The sequence below is a fragment of the Ananas comosus genome, unplaced genomic scaffold (genome assembly GCF_001540865.1).
Source record: "Ananas comosus cultivar F153 unplaced genomic scaffold, ASM154086v1, whole genome shotgun sequence".
Lineage (NCBI taxonomy): Eukaryota > Viridiplantae > Streptophyta > Magnoliopsida > Poales > Bromeliaceae > Ananas > Ananas comosus.
This window is the reverse complement of record NW_017893350.1, coordinates 29860-45000: the sequence shown is the minus strand read 5'-3', so window position 1 is coordinate 45000 and position 15141 is coordinate 29860. Positions and strand designations below refer to the sequence as shown.

General features: G+C 42.6%; 1 long non-coding RNA gene across 1 annotated transcript; it reads left to right on the top strand.

Annotated features, from left to right (window-relative positions):
• Nucleotides 1-599: 599 nt before the first annotated feature.
• On the top strand, nucleotides 600-9275 carry LOC109705742. Its single transcript, XR_002214862.1, has 4 exons — nucleotides 600-636; nucleotides 731-891; nucleotides 8954-9008; nucleotides 9097-9275. It is a non-coding gene; the product is annotated as an uncharacterized LOC109705742 (long non-coding RNA).
• The last annotated feature ends 5866 nt before the right edge of the window (nucleotides 9276-15141 follow it).

The following is a 15141-nucleotide window of genomic DNA, read 5'->3' as shown; positions in this document are numbered from 1 at the left end:
TTGTTTAGATTATTAGACTTTGATCTGTTGCAATTGAGTCATTGGACTCCAAATTTCATTTAATTTGGTCACTCCATCAAACTCAGGTTAATGGGTTAATATCTCTAGTGTGGATTGTGGAATGGTGCGTCGGCTGGTTCAGTTGCCGCTTCATCTTAAATATAATAATGTTCAGCTTCATCTTAAATCTAGTAGTGTTTAGCCATCAAGTTCGGTGATTGACGGTGTAATTTTAATTACATTATGATTACGTTGGACATCACTGTTTGATTGCGTTTTTTTAACATCCGTGATGAGTTATTGTTCTTCCTATCTAACTAATTAGGGACATTTTCTGGTCATTAAACTGGTAATTAAGTGGGCCTTATTTGTTGGATCTTTATCTCTGTTCTGGAGCTGCTGCAGAGTTTATATCAGTAACTAGTTTCATCTTTGCTACTCCATTCTCTGTTACGACGTTAGCTTATGGTGTGAGAAACGTGAGAATTGCTACTCTCTATTCTTAGCCATTTCTTTCTTCGTTCCTCAAAAGTTCTTTATTGACAAGGGGTATATTTGTGGAACTACATGTTGTCTGAATTATTGAATGAATGCAAGCCGATGAGGACGCTGCAGACGCTTCGACTATAATAGGAAGTAAGCTATATGAATGACTCTTTTCTTTTCTGTGCTTGAGATACCATCATTCTAGTTCAATAACAATGTTTAGCCTAACCCTGCCATATCGCAGTTCCTCTAAAGACGTCGCACGTGAAATTTGTTCTTCACAAGGAATGTCTGTTTGGTCAACGGTTTCTTCTCGTTGGCGATGACCCGAATATCAGTTCTTGGGATCCATCAAAAGCCATTCCTTTGGAATGGTCTGATGGCCATGTGTGGACAACTGAGCTGGTAAGTTTAAGAGATCCCATACTCTCTACTGCTTAACATTATTAGTTCAATTACTTTTTAAGTATTTGATCTGGTACTGTAATACACTGAACTTTCGCAAATTGCAGAGTTCGAGTGTGTGGATTAAAATGTGGAACTATCCTACATATTCTAAATGACTTGGACAAGTTTTTGAACAAGTTAAAGAGTGATTGGAGGGTTTAAAGTAAGAAAGTGCGCTGATCTGGCGAAATCAGCAGTTTTCTGCTTGGTGTACCGGTACAGCCATCATGGTGTACCGGTACACAATGGTAAAACGTGGCAGCAAGGCTAATTTGGTAATTTCATATTTGATCCCTATCTATTTGATTCCAGCACGACCCTGGAGGCTCAGTGGAGGCTGCTAGGCTCAGAGAAAGCTCCTTTCACTTTCTCTCTCTCTCTCTAGGGTTTTTCTCTCTCTACATAGAATTCGACGATTTCGCTCGTTTTCGTCGCAACGTTGGTTTTCCGCGGATTACGAGCGTCGCATAGCTTATATGGACGTATGAGGGAGTATTTTGGAGAGCTTTTCGCAACTTTGGACCAGTAGAGTACTGGTTGGATGTTCGATAAGGTAATCGACTCAAATTTTTTTTTTTGTTATCGACGTTCTAGTCGTCAAATTGAGTATTGATTTCGGATTTTTGCTTCTCGCTGTGCTAGACTGAGGTTTCAGCAATTAAAGATGAGTTATTTAGCTGTGAATTAATCTCCTTAGACCAGGGTTATGCTACTTTGAAACTTGATAGAAATAATTAGCTAATTATGAAGCTAGTTCGGATCTATATGAAGTTTAATCAGGTAACTAATACAGTTTGGAAATGATTCCTTCGCAGCAGGTTTTTGAACCATTTTGAGCTTACTTGGTGACCTTAGGGACTGATCTAGATGTGTTCTAACCTGAGGTAAGCAGGAATTTCAGTTAGAAAACTGAATTCGCAAAATTTCGACTATATTTCTTAGTATTTGACGATTTTGTTGCCGTTTTGGAATGGTTCACAGCGGGCTTGCAACGGACCTTCGGATTATATCCGGCTGATGCGTGAGGGATTTTGGAAGCTTAACTTGAAGTATTAACTGAGCCAAAACAGGAATTTAAGCTATTACTATGTACTAAGTGCAATTGCGCCGAAATTGGACATTTCGGTTGTAGTTTTGATACGATATTTATGCTTTGTGTTCAGCAGGATTGAGACCTAGTGGAGCTGATCCTCGGGACTCCTTTGGACTGATTTGAACTTAGTACTAGGTGGGTTTGACCTAACCAGAGCAAGTGAAGCTCCCCTATGTTCTATATGTAACTATAGAATCGGTTTAGTAGCGCATTTTTATGATTATGCGATTAATAAAGGGTTTGATATATCATCATAACATTTCTTTGAACCTCTATGAAGTAGAGTGGACACACACATGCATAAAGTATTTATGTTCATGTTTAATTCAGTTGAATGACATTCTGGTACAAGTTACTATGTTCCTAGAACGTAGAGAACAATGACATGCTCGTCACTTTATTGATTATAAAGTTGAGAACAAGAACATGTTTTATGACTATAATGGTAGTGCCATGATAGTAGAAAGTTTCTAATGCCATATGTAAATCAGCATTACTCTCACATGTTATTAATCTAGTGGATACTAGTTGTTGTCAATATTGGTTATATTGAAATTCCGATCAAAGGATCCAGAGCGAGAATATTGTGAGCTAAATTGTGATAGTTGAGACATGTTGGACTGTGGACTTTGCTTGCATGCCATCGTGCTCATTCGCACACGCTTGTGAGGGTAGCTCCCTACAAGCCGGCACTCCGGATGTAAGGAAGTGAATTCTCGAAACTCGAGGATTAGACTTCGATTAGAATCGACTAGTGGTCGAGTGCGTAATCTTCGGAAAGTCCGAAGGTGATCTTAATGCATAAAGTGCATTAAGGAGAGGTCTGCGAGAGCACGAGTGCAAAACTTGCACTGGAGCAGAAATGCTCTCGGGGACCGGTCCCTGGCGGAGAGGGACCGGTCCCATCAGGCTGGGTTGCGGAGGTCTCTGATGAGACCGGTCCCTGCCCTGATGGGCAGGGACCGGTTCCCGAACGTTGGCCTGGCGAGACTTAGCCAAAATTTGGCTAAGTCCCGAGAATGCAGCTCTCGGGAACCGGTCTCTCGGACAAGGACCGGTCTCCNAGGGGAGGTCCTGTCCGTTCGGCGTCTGTTCGACGCGCCCGGGGCCGAACCAAATTGGTAGCGGTCACGGGGTGTGACACCGGAGTTGGCCTACGCGACAGTTGCTCGCCCGTGCGGGATTGGGTGCCGAACTGGATTGCCGTGGGGAGTGTATACTACCACAGGGCCATTAGGCACGGCGCAAGCTGGACTACCTTGTGTAGGTCCTGATAAATGAAAAAGGAAAACTTACTAAATGACATTTGACAGCAATGAATATTTTCCAGTTACAGTGTACAGTAGTTACTTACACATTCGTGCTTATGTTCATGTTGTATTCATGCTTGCAGTAGTTGCTAAGCTTTATGTATTCAGTTGATTCATTACTGTAGAAAGTATTATTACATGTTGCTTACATGTTTATTACTTGTTAGCATTGGAAATATATCATGCAAAATTACTGCTTTTATTTTCATTTAGCACATCATGAGCCTAGTGGTGTAATTCGCCGAGGCTGGCGGCTTACCCACTGGGAACTATTGTTAATAGTTCTCATGCCCTTTTGGTGGTTGTTTTTACAGAGTCATCTACAGGAGAGACTAGGGATCGTGGCAAGGGAGTCGCGTCTAGCTAGATATTGCTAGGAGCATGCTAGTNAATTCTCGAAACTCGAGGATTAGACTTCGATTAGAATCGACTAGTGGTCGAGTGCGTAATCTTCGGAAAGTCCGAAGGTGATCTTAATGCATAAAGTGCATTAAGGAGAGGTCTGCGAGAGCACGAGTGCAAAACTTGCACTGGAGCAGAAATGCTCTCGGGGACCGGTCCCTGGCGGAGAGGGACCGGTCCCATCAGGCTGGGTTGCGGAGGTCTCTGATGAGACCGGTCCCTGCCCTGATGGGCAGGGACCGGTTCCCGAACGTTGGCCTGGCGAGACTTAGCCAAAATTTGGCTAAGTCCCGAGAATGCAGCTCTCGGGAACCGGTCTCTCGGACAAGGACCGGTCCCCCGGGGACCGGTCTCTCAGGCAAGGACCGGTTCGCGAACGCGAAAATCCCTCTGCTCGAAATGGCAACCTTCGGGGACCGGTCTCCCCGAGCTGGGACCGGTCCCTCACTGCGAAAATGCCCAGAGAGGGCTGGTTCAGAGAGTGAAAAGTTGGGGGGGCTATTTGCAAAATGGCCTTTATTAGAGGTGGGGGACCCCTCTCTCTCCCTCTCAGCTGCTCTTTCTCTCTCTCTTTCACACTCTTTCCCTTTCTCTCTCTAGAAAGAAACGAAGGAGAAGAAGAAGGAGAAGAAAGAAAAGAAAGAAAAGAAAGAAAAGAAGAAGAAGTGGAAGGAGAAGTCTAAGAAAAAGAAGAAGAAGGTCTTCTTCCCTCTCTCCTTCAAGTTAGGGCAAGCTTGGAGCTTGGCTTAGAGGTAAACTCCAAAGCCACTTATGGTAGGTTTCTTAGGGTTGGGTTTTGTTGCTTAGAATTGGTTCAAATGGAACCTATTAGGGGTAAATAGAAGGTTCGAGCTCGAAATCGAAGCTCGCACCACGGATTTCTCCGTTGTTGAGACCTAGGGCTTAGAATTGGGATTTTGGCAAATCTAGGGTTTCGATCTAATTTGTTGGGTCGCTAACCTAATTGCTAGGTCTCTGAACGCGTCGGCGAAGACGGTTTGCCGATTCGACGAGCGAGTGCGGAGTTATCGCCGAACTGGGTACTCGAGGGCTTGCTTCGCCCCGAGGAGTTAAAGCGACGTGCAAGGACCACAACGTCGAGTTTTCTACCATCACGGCATCGCCAAGAGGTGGGTGGTGACCATCCCGAAGCAATCGGGCTCCCTTCTATGTCTAAGTACATTTTGATTCTGCATCTTGTATTATTGCATTATAGGATTATTGTGCATTGCCTTTCCTTATGCCTTCCTGTATGATATCGTAGCATGTATTGGATACTTGATATAGAGGATTGGTGAGGATTGGGTCGAGTTTTGTGAATCCTATAGTGTGGAGAAAATGATGGGCTCGATGGTTAGTCTAATGATGAACAAAGAACGAGTGACATCTAGTCGATAGTAAACCATGAACGAGTGGCATCTAGTCGATAGCGAACAAATGGACAATTGGCAATCTAGTTAATAGTGTATGTGAAACCTATGGACTATATAATGATTGTAACCCTAGAGGATAGGGTATTCTCGAGATGAGGATTGGATCATGCTCACGGTCTGTTTTAAATCTTGTGATGGAAGCCCCACACAAGTAGTGCGCTCCGGATGTTGGTCACGTGGGATTGCCTATCTTGGGTCCCAAGGGATTTGCCTATTTGGCCCCGCCAGACGGTCTCGGTTCATAGTGCGAGTTGACCCTCCCTACCTTCGAGATGGCTAGTGAGCTGTAGGCGAGCCTTCGGGTAAGCCACGAGATTGATGAACAAGTAAATGAGATAAACGAACGAGGGAATAGCTTTATCTTTGGACATGATAACAGGTTAGTTGCTTACCTATTTCATTGTGCATGCATCATATATTTATGATTGGGCATAGTAGAATAGCTTTACTCCTGCCATTTACAGCTTTTCCTATTATCTATCTATTGGTAATTCTACTTGTGCCCGCTTGGACCTAGTGGGGAGATCGGCGGAGTCGGCGGCCGAACCCACTGGGAACTAAGGAAGTTAGTTCTCACCCCCATTTTACTACAGGTTCCAGTTCGGGTGCCCCCGGTGAGCGTGAGGATCGCGGTAAGGGCCCGGCGTTCTAGTCGCATTAGCTACCTCCCTTTTGTATTAGCTATCACCCCTTTTGATATTGGAGAGTAGATGATGTATAGGGTGAGGTTCGAGTGATTGTATTTATGTTTTCTTGGGAGAAAGTAAAGGATGTAATTAAATATGTATATTTATGTCAACTGAATGTAATAGATAGCTCTTCTCTCTTATGTACTTGTATATTTTCTATACTCGTATCTTGCTCTTGGTTGTCTGCAGCTAGTTGGTGTCCTTGATCGTGTATATTATGAATTGATTCCTGGTAAATTCTGATACAATTTGATCTGTTGGTTAGTCTTGGCACGCGAAGGAGTCTGTGCCGTTCGGCGGTCTGCTTGAACACTGCCGGGGCGAACGCCAATTGGTAGCGGTCGAGGTGGACACCGGAGTTGGCCTACGCGACAGTTGCATCGACCCGTGCGGGATTGGCGGCACGAACTTGGATTTTGCGTGGGAGTGCATATACTACACAGGGCCATTAGGCCACGGCGCAAGCTTGGAATTCTTGTGGGGGTCCTGGAATAAATGAAAAAAGGAAAACTTACTAAAATGAATTTGACAGCAATGGAATATTTTCAGTTACTAGTGTACAGTTAGAGTACGCTTACTATACACATTTCGCTGCTTATGTTCATGTTGTATTCATGCTCTTGCAGTTAGAGTATGCTAAGTTAATATGGTTATTAGTTGATTCAATTAACATGTAGAAAGTATTATTACATATGCTTACAATGTTTATTTATTAGTTAGATTGAAAAATTATATCAATGCAAAAATTTGCTTTTATTTTCATTTAGACAATTCATGAGCCTAAGTGGTGTAATTCGCAGAGTGCTTGGCGGCTACACTGGGAACTATTGTTAATAGTTTCATGCCTTTTGGTAGGTTGTTCTCTCTACAGAGTACTACTTCAGGAGAGGATAGGGATCGTCAGGCAATGGGGTCGGTCCTAGCTATGATATTGCTAGGAGCGAATGCTAGGTTCGTATTCCTTGCTACTCGGGCTTTTTACAAAATGGCCGAGGGTGAAATGTTTCCTATGTATCAGAGAGATATCATTGTATCTACTTTTGTTACCCAGTGGGTAAATGTTAATATTTGGACCGGTGAACACAGTATGTCGATTATTCTTTTGACGAGATTTTTGGATGTATTTTTCTTTTGTATTTTTAGTATAAGTCTATATCGACTTGTAACTTTGCTCTGTGATATAGAGATAGGATTTCGTATGGGTTACTTTCCTGTCGATTTGACTTTGTAGAGCCTTATATAATAAGCGTGTTATGCGATCCACCACAGATAATACCGGCGTCTTGTGACGTCTACGGATATGATCGCGTGGTTACCCTGGGGGTGACAGGTACTTTCATTCAGGATTTAACCACATCAAAGTGAATAGGTGATATTATTACGATGCTGAGAATTTCATCATATCAGTATGATCTTTTTTGCCTTGTCTTCAAAGTGCATTAGAAGTTTGCGAATATGATTTAAAAAATAAGGAGTAAAATGATTTTCAATTAAGTATTTAAATGATATCGATTTTAAGCTTAATCATGTTGTTGATCTATTCAATATGCAATAAGACATAACAAACGATGTTTTGGATCTGATAAGCTGATTAGCATCATTAAGCTTAATTTCTGTTAGAGCACTTTCTTTATACTGAATTGTGATATCGGATGGTTGCAATGATTTGTTGATACATCGATGATTATGTTAGTAGATTGTTCTTTTGAATTATAGGGATTTATATATGATGTAATTTTTGAGGTTGGGAAACTGTCGGCCTGAACTCTAATGACGAGAAATGACATTGGATGTTATTTCTAATATGGTTTAGATTGAATGTGGAGGGACTGTCGTTATTAGGCTGGGATAACTTATACGGAGTCAGTATCTGCATCTAAACTTTTAGTTTCTGACCAGGGAACTTTCACGCTTCATGCGCTGGAAAACATTCACTGCAAAGAGTTAGAAAGTCGCGACCATTCTAGAGATAATGACCTGACGCCGAAATGCTTTCTACCGAGAGCACTATCAGCAATGAGCGATTTCTTGATCAACGCATCCATGAGCGTTTCACGAAAGTGATCGATTTGTAACCATCTTTCTGTCCCTTAAATTAATATGGTCTGAAATTTCGCTGTTAACTTAATATGGTGTTGCTGAAATTTTCTTTCATTTAAGTATAGGTGCTTGAATTTTTCATTTAATCTTTATCATACATTCTTTATGAAGGTCCTTATCTGAATTCAGTTGACATTTGTTTGGACAGAAATTTCTGGGTCGATGCGTATCGATTTGAATTCTTATATTCCTATTTGTCATTTTAGCTAAAATTAGCACACAAGATCTGATTTCTTGCGGCAGCTTATCTATATTGTTTTTTCATGTTGGTAGTGCAGTTCATTCGGTAGTACTTTTTACTTGAAATTGAATTTATTGGCAGATGTTTAGTGCTGGCTCGATTAAACTAACTGATATTTCTGCACGTACTGACCTAATCTAAGGCAAGGTGAGCATTTATTTGCAAAATATATCTTATATTTCTTGAAATTAAGATGTCTTTTGCTCGTTTTAGCTCTAACTTAATTGGTTTTATATTTTCCATCTATCTTTTAAGTGAATTGATATTTGAGGGTAATCTCTTTTGTCCTTTTGAACCATAAAATGTAGGATATTTCAGGACAATCTCTTTTGTCCTTTTGAACCATAAAACTTGTCCCAAAAAAGAGTTCACCAATCTTAGGATGTTATCCTGGTTTCAAAGTTTTGGTGGTCAAAGTTCCTAAGTTCATATATGGTGGGGGACCACAACTTTTGTTGTTTCTGATAAAGTGATACAATATTAAATGATACAATGTGTCCTAGTTTTTTGGCTCTTTTGTTGTTCTCTTTTTATTGGTGCCATATGCTTCATGAGTTGTGGTAAATTATTAAGTGCAATAGATTGGGGAGTCACCATCTTAATTACTACTTGTATACGAAATGGAGATGCATGCATTAAATTGGATTTTGAGTCTGATAATCTATCACCTTTAAAATGTCTTGCTTATTGTTGGATAATGTCTTTTTTTAAGATGAAATGATTATTTAATACTAGAAAATTTATTCGTTTAGGTTTCAGACGCATCTAGCGCTCGTAATATGCATCAATAATCTCGTTGCCCTTCAGGTAAAAATTAAACTTATCTTAATTTGTTTTCATGTTAAAAGATTGTTTGACTAATCTTTTATTAATTTCAATATTGTTGAATTTGTAGGTTCAACATCTTAATTGCCAAGTTCACTAAGACTGGATCTGATATGATATTATTAGTTTTTATTTTTATTTCTCTTTCTCTTGGGTTAAAAAGCTAGAAATTGTTGTTACTGTGATTTATGACTAAATACTCATTTAAAGATATATGGATAGTACTTTGAGACATTTTGGTATTAATTAGTATGACTACAAAACTTCTTTTATATGCTTTCTTTGTTAATACAAATCAAGGCGAATAAAATTAAAGATATGCTTGATGATAATTATTGTGGAGTGGTATTACATTTTAAAAACTGTGATGCATCAAGAAAAAATAGGATATTTTTTAAAAAATGGGACAGTTATAAAGTGTCGCTGAAATTAAAAAAAAAAGTGTTGCTAGAATATTATTTTGCATCACTTTTATGTGCTGCTAAAAGCTTAAATAAGTGTCGGTATATTAGTAGCACTCTTTTTAGGTTATACCGACATTCTTAAAAAGTGTCACTATATACCTAGCGACGCCACATATAGCAACACTTTTTAAAAGCGTTGGTAATTTAGCTAGCAGCACTTTTTCTGATCTGTACCGACACTTAAAAATGTCGCTATATACCGTTTTTGTTGTAGTATAGAGGAAGGAAGTTTATCTTTATAAGATACCCTGAGCAGTCTAAGGGATATGTGTTCATCGGAAAGCAGCCAGATGGAAGTTTGACTGAGATTGAGTCATGAGATGTTGAATTCCTCGAGGAGGATTTTCCTTATAGAAGTGAGGTTCGAAATGAAATTGAGTTCCATGAGATGGATGACTCTGACATTGGCGCTTCTATTCGTTCAGTCGAGGGAGAGGAGGCGACTCCGATACCTCCTGGGGATAGTGGGAGCGACTTGCCTTTAGATAAGAAGCCTCAACTTCGTAGGAGCGCACGTGTGGGCGTTCCCCGTCGTCGTTTTGAGATTGAGGGGGAGGCTTTTATGGTTGCTGCACATGATGATGATGAGCCTAAATCTTTCCAAGAGGCTCTCTCATTACCTACTCATAAGGAATGGTTGGATGCAATGATGGAGGAAATAGAATCGATGAAGTCAAATCATGTCTCGGACTTGGTTGACTTGCCACCAGGGCGCAAAACAATCGGGAATAAATGGGTTCTCAAGATTAAGCGCAAGGCAGATGGTTCTATCGATAGGTACAAGGCTCGCCTAGTAGCAAAGGGTTTTACCCAACGAGAAGGCGTTGATTACGAAGAAACTTTTTCTCCTGTTGTAAGGTTTGCTTCGATCCGTCTGATCTTGGCCATTGTCGCATATTTGGATTTGGAACTTTACCAAATGGACGTTAAAACTGCATTTCTCAATGGAGAACTGGATGAGGAGATCTATATGGATCAGCCTACTGGCTTCTCTGTAAAGGGTGAGGAGCATAAAGTTTGTAAGCTCCGACGATCCATTTATGGATTGAAGCAGTCCTCCAGACAGTGGTATATTCGATTTCATCGAGCCATCACTGAAGATGGGTTTACGATGATTGAAGAAGATCACTGTGTGTATGTTAAACGGTCCAAAGGATTTTTTCTAATCCTTTCCTTATATGTTGATGACATCCTATTGGCCGGGAATAATAAGGAGATGATTGTCGCCACTCAGACGTGGTTGTCCTCTATTTTTGAAATGAAGGACATGGGTGAAGCGAATTATGTGCTCGGAGTTAAGATCCTACGAGATCGTTCAAAGAAACTTTTAGGTCTGTCTCAAGAGACTTACCTAAGAAAAGTTTTAGAACGATTTCAGATGCACAATTGCAAACCCATTAACACTCCTATTGCTAAAGGTGAAAGTTTGAACCTTAAACAGTGCTCTAAAACTTCTGAAGAGAAGGATAAGATGAATCGGATCCCATATGCTAATGCGGTCGGAAGCCTAATGTATGCTATGATGTGTACTCGGCCTGATATATGCTATGCCGTGGGCCTGGTTAGCCGTTTTGAGTCCAATCCGGGATTGGACCACTCGAAGGCTGTTAAAAGAATACTTCCTTACCTCAGAGGTACGATAGATTATATGCTGTGCTATCAAGGTATGGATTTACATGTCATCGGTTATAGCGATGCGGATTGGGCTGGTGACCTAGATGAGCGTAAGTCGACCTCAGGATATGCATTCTTGCTTGGCAATGGCGCCATAACTTGGAGTAGTAAGAAACAGACCTGCATAGCTCTTTCCACCATGGAGGCGGAGTTCGTGGCGTGTTCTGTAGCAGCCTAGGAGGCTATCTGGTTGAGAAGGTTCCTTCGAGATATTGGGATTGTCGCTTGTACTTTCGTTCCTGTAATGATCTATTGTGATAGTATGGCAGCGATTGCATACACAAAGGACCCGAAATATCATGGCAAGACAAAGCACATCGACTTAAAGTATCACTTTGTTCGTGAGGCAGTGGCGCAGAAGGAAATAATCCTGTAACACATCTCTACAAGTCGCATGGTGGCAGATCCTCTGACTAAGCCTATTGTTAGAGAATCTTTTTTGGCTCCTGTTAAAGCTCTTAGACTCCGTAGGATTTGATTTTGTAGACAGTTGATTATTTTTTTATAATTTTTTGGTTATTTAATTACAAATTATTATTTTGGCAAAGATATTTGGTAAAATTAGTACATGTGCATTGTTATTAAACTGATTAATAGTATGTCATAGGCTGATTGGCCCTCTCACACGGGCAATCATTCTTTCCGGCGCTGTAGAGAGCGAGCGAAAATTGAGGCATTAATGGAAGTCGCCTTGGTTGGCACCAAGATGAGGTCATTAATGAGACCGTATACGAATAGTCCCACGATTCGTATGGCCTGTATATTAAGAGCCGGATGTGAGATCACCGTTTGACGCTTGAGATAGTGAGCAAATGGAGAACTCAGGCTAGACACTCCAGGAGTGACTGAGCTAAGATCCATATGACATTGAGAAAGACATACGCTTATTGGGATTCTCTGAAATCCGTTTATTACATTCACGAAAATCCATATTTTCAAATGTAATAAAAATACTGAACCATATAACTATCTAAGCTATAACAACTGAAATAATAAGGGTAATAACTATACCGAAATAACCTGGGTCGGAAGCTCTATCGACCGCTACACACGTACCTCACGTCTCGTCCCACTACTCATCGCCTGCAATACCTGAAAAATGGTGGGGGAGGTGAGAACATGTAAACATGTCTCCCCTCCCACCAGAGTGTGCGTCCCGGCTACCGCAAGCGATGAAGGGCGCAGGTCCGGAGTAACTCACCGGATCAGGAGACGAGCCTAATAACAACATTAGGCTGTCAGGTGGGAAAAACTTTACTTTAGTAGTCGCAAATAATAAGGTAAAGAGCAGATATACCGAATAAAAGTTGCAATAAACTGAAGAAAGTAAGAACCTACGACTGGATTAAACGGCTACCGTTACTGTACTGTTGGACCGGAAAGCATACATAATATCTACCTATAGTAGCACAAGACAACTATAAAGTAAGAACTGTAAATATTGCTGCACGATTGCTACTAGTAGACATATTGCGTCAAACGGTCAAGAGTCCAAAAGTACCCAATCTGGACCAATAGCTTTCTTGGTCAGCACGCCAGACCTTCAAAGCCAATGCACTACTACTCTCCCGTGCAATATAACCCCTTAGGAGCTCACGGGTTGTCACCATTCAAACCACTGGTTTCGGAAAGAGCACTCCTGCGGTGGATCCGACGCCAGTGTTTCGTCTGAAATGCGTCGAGTAATCGGGCGTCAATGCATATGCTGCAATGATCAACCCTGTCGGCAAACCAGCCCGGAAACAATCCTTGCCCCCAGGGTCCCGCGCCCATCGACACGCATAGTCGTCGTCAACTGTAAAGAAGCACAAGAAGCCGAACCACTCAGATCTAATCTTAGCGATGAGGCCAACATCGACATCCTGCTTCAAACATAGTGCAAAATACTGCTTCAATGAACCACACAAGGAACTGAGCCATAGATCAACTAGGTATGAACTCGACCAATCAGTCACAAGTACACGGATATGAAACTCGACCAATCAGTCACAAGTATAGGATATGAAAAAAAACGGGCTGCGACAATCCACTATCCAAGTATAGGATATGAGCTGTAAAGTATAATCATCCGTCGAAGCTAACCGCGACAATCCCACACCTCGAGGGGACTATACGACTCAGCGGTATAGACAACAAAGGATCGAGGAACTCAGCCGAATAGGTCACAAATATGGAAGACTAGGAATCGAGCGACTAGGATCGTTAAGTCTAAGATTAATTACAGAATCGCTTCTCTATAATATAAAACAGGGGTTATTGGCAGAATAGATAAGTAGCGAGCAACAATTGGAAAAATGGTATCACATACAGATAGACTATTTTCCTACACATGATTTACTAAGCATTGGAAAATTGTAGTAGAGTATAATCAAACAACAAGTGGGGGTGTATGTAAGGATAGAGCGTGCAAACCTCAACATTATAATTTATAGCTGGATATAACAAATAGCCAATGGGTACAGAACCATCACCGAGCATTGCACCACGAGTCAACAAGTCGAGATCGAGTAAGTCGCCACCTGTACAACTGTCGCGGCTCTGTCTCCTGGACTGCAAGAGAGCAGTCAACAGGACCTAAGTAGAGATCACTGGGGTAGTGTCTAACCAACAGCTAAAGAAACCCTAAAGATAACCCCACACATTAAACCCGGGAACGAGAATCGGTTTCCCAAAACTGACTAATTACCGAAAAAAACCGGAAAGTCCCGAAAACGGCGCACCGGAACTTCACCGGTCGCTCCCAGTCGTTTCCGAAACCCACGAAACGATTCTGGATCGGTGACCAGACCATAAGGAGTCCAGCGACGAAACAAATGATCCCCAGTATGCTGTCGGAAGAATTTCGGAATCGAAAAACGCATTCTGATCGCGCGGATTTCCCGCGAAAAACGCTCGGAAATGCATTTTCGGATCCTCGCAATAGGACTCCGGGCTTGCGACATAGTCCAGAGGTCACCACAACTCATCCTGCCTGCAAACGCAGCCTGAACGACTAAGTGTCCCATAAAAGCCTTCCGCAATACTCCGAAATCACTATTAGTTATTATAGCCTCGAAGTTTCGGCGCTCCCCTTTATGGTCTGTTTACACACACTAGGAGTCATTCAAGTTCAAACGACACGGGCCTACTGACAACAGGGTCTAGGGCGTGCGGAGGCCGTTGGCTCGCTTTTCGGAGCAATTTGACGGCCACTGATTTAGTTAGGAACGCACAATCGACAGCGAGTTCAACGAAAAATGCGCACTGAAACTAAAATGCTTCAATTTTAACACATTCGCACGCTCACGAGACCCTAAATGAGGTGCAGCACTAGTGATCAGCCTGACAAAGATCACCGTGCTTTACCTCCGGAGGCATCAGGATCGCCTCGGTATCGCCGGGAAACAACGCACAGCCCGAACAGACAGTAGCCAAGAAAGGCTGCACGGAGCGACATCGAGCCGAAATAGCACAGTCGGGGGCCTTCCGACGTGAACCAAGCGGTTGAGCACGGTGAAATCAGGCGATGAGTCCGCGATCATCTGCTCCCTTCCGCATAGGATCGGAGAAGCCTGAAAAGCACAGTAACATCAACCCACGTAACTAAGCCATATTTTCGGGCTTGAGCGTGGCTGGAGCCAGCTATGCTCTACGGCCGGCTAATCGGCGGCCCGGCGGCGGCGCAGGTGGCTAGGATTGGGTGCGGGAAGGAAGAGCAACAAGGTGCTCACTCAAGTAGCGGCTGCGGGAAGTGGCCGTAGCGCGTACGGCTCGTAGGCGGCTGCGGCGCCGGCGGAGTCAAACGAAGCCCGCATCCAGCTAGGCTCGGGTTTCCAAGGAGCTACGGCCCACGGCGCGGTCGGGCGCGGCTCCGGGACGGCGGCGGAGGGGTTGTTGAGGCCGGAGGGACGGCGGCACGGAGTGGTCGGGCACTGGTGGCACGTGGCGAGAATTAAGCGCGAGTCACGATCGGCGCGCACAAGTCTGGGCGCGGGGTG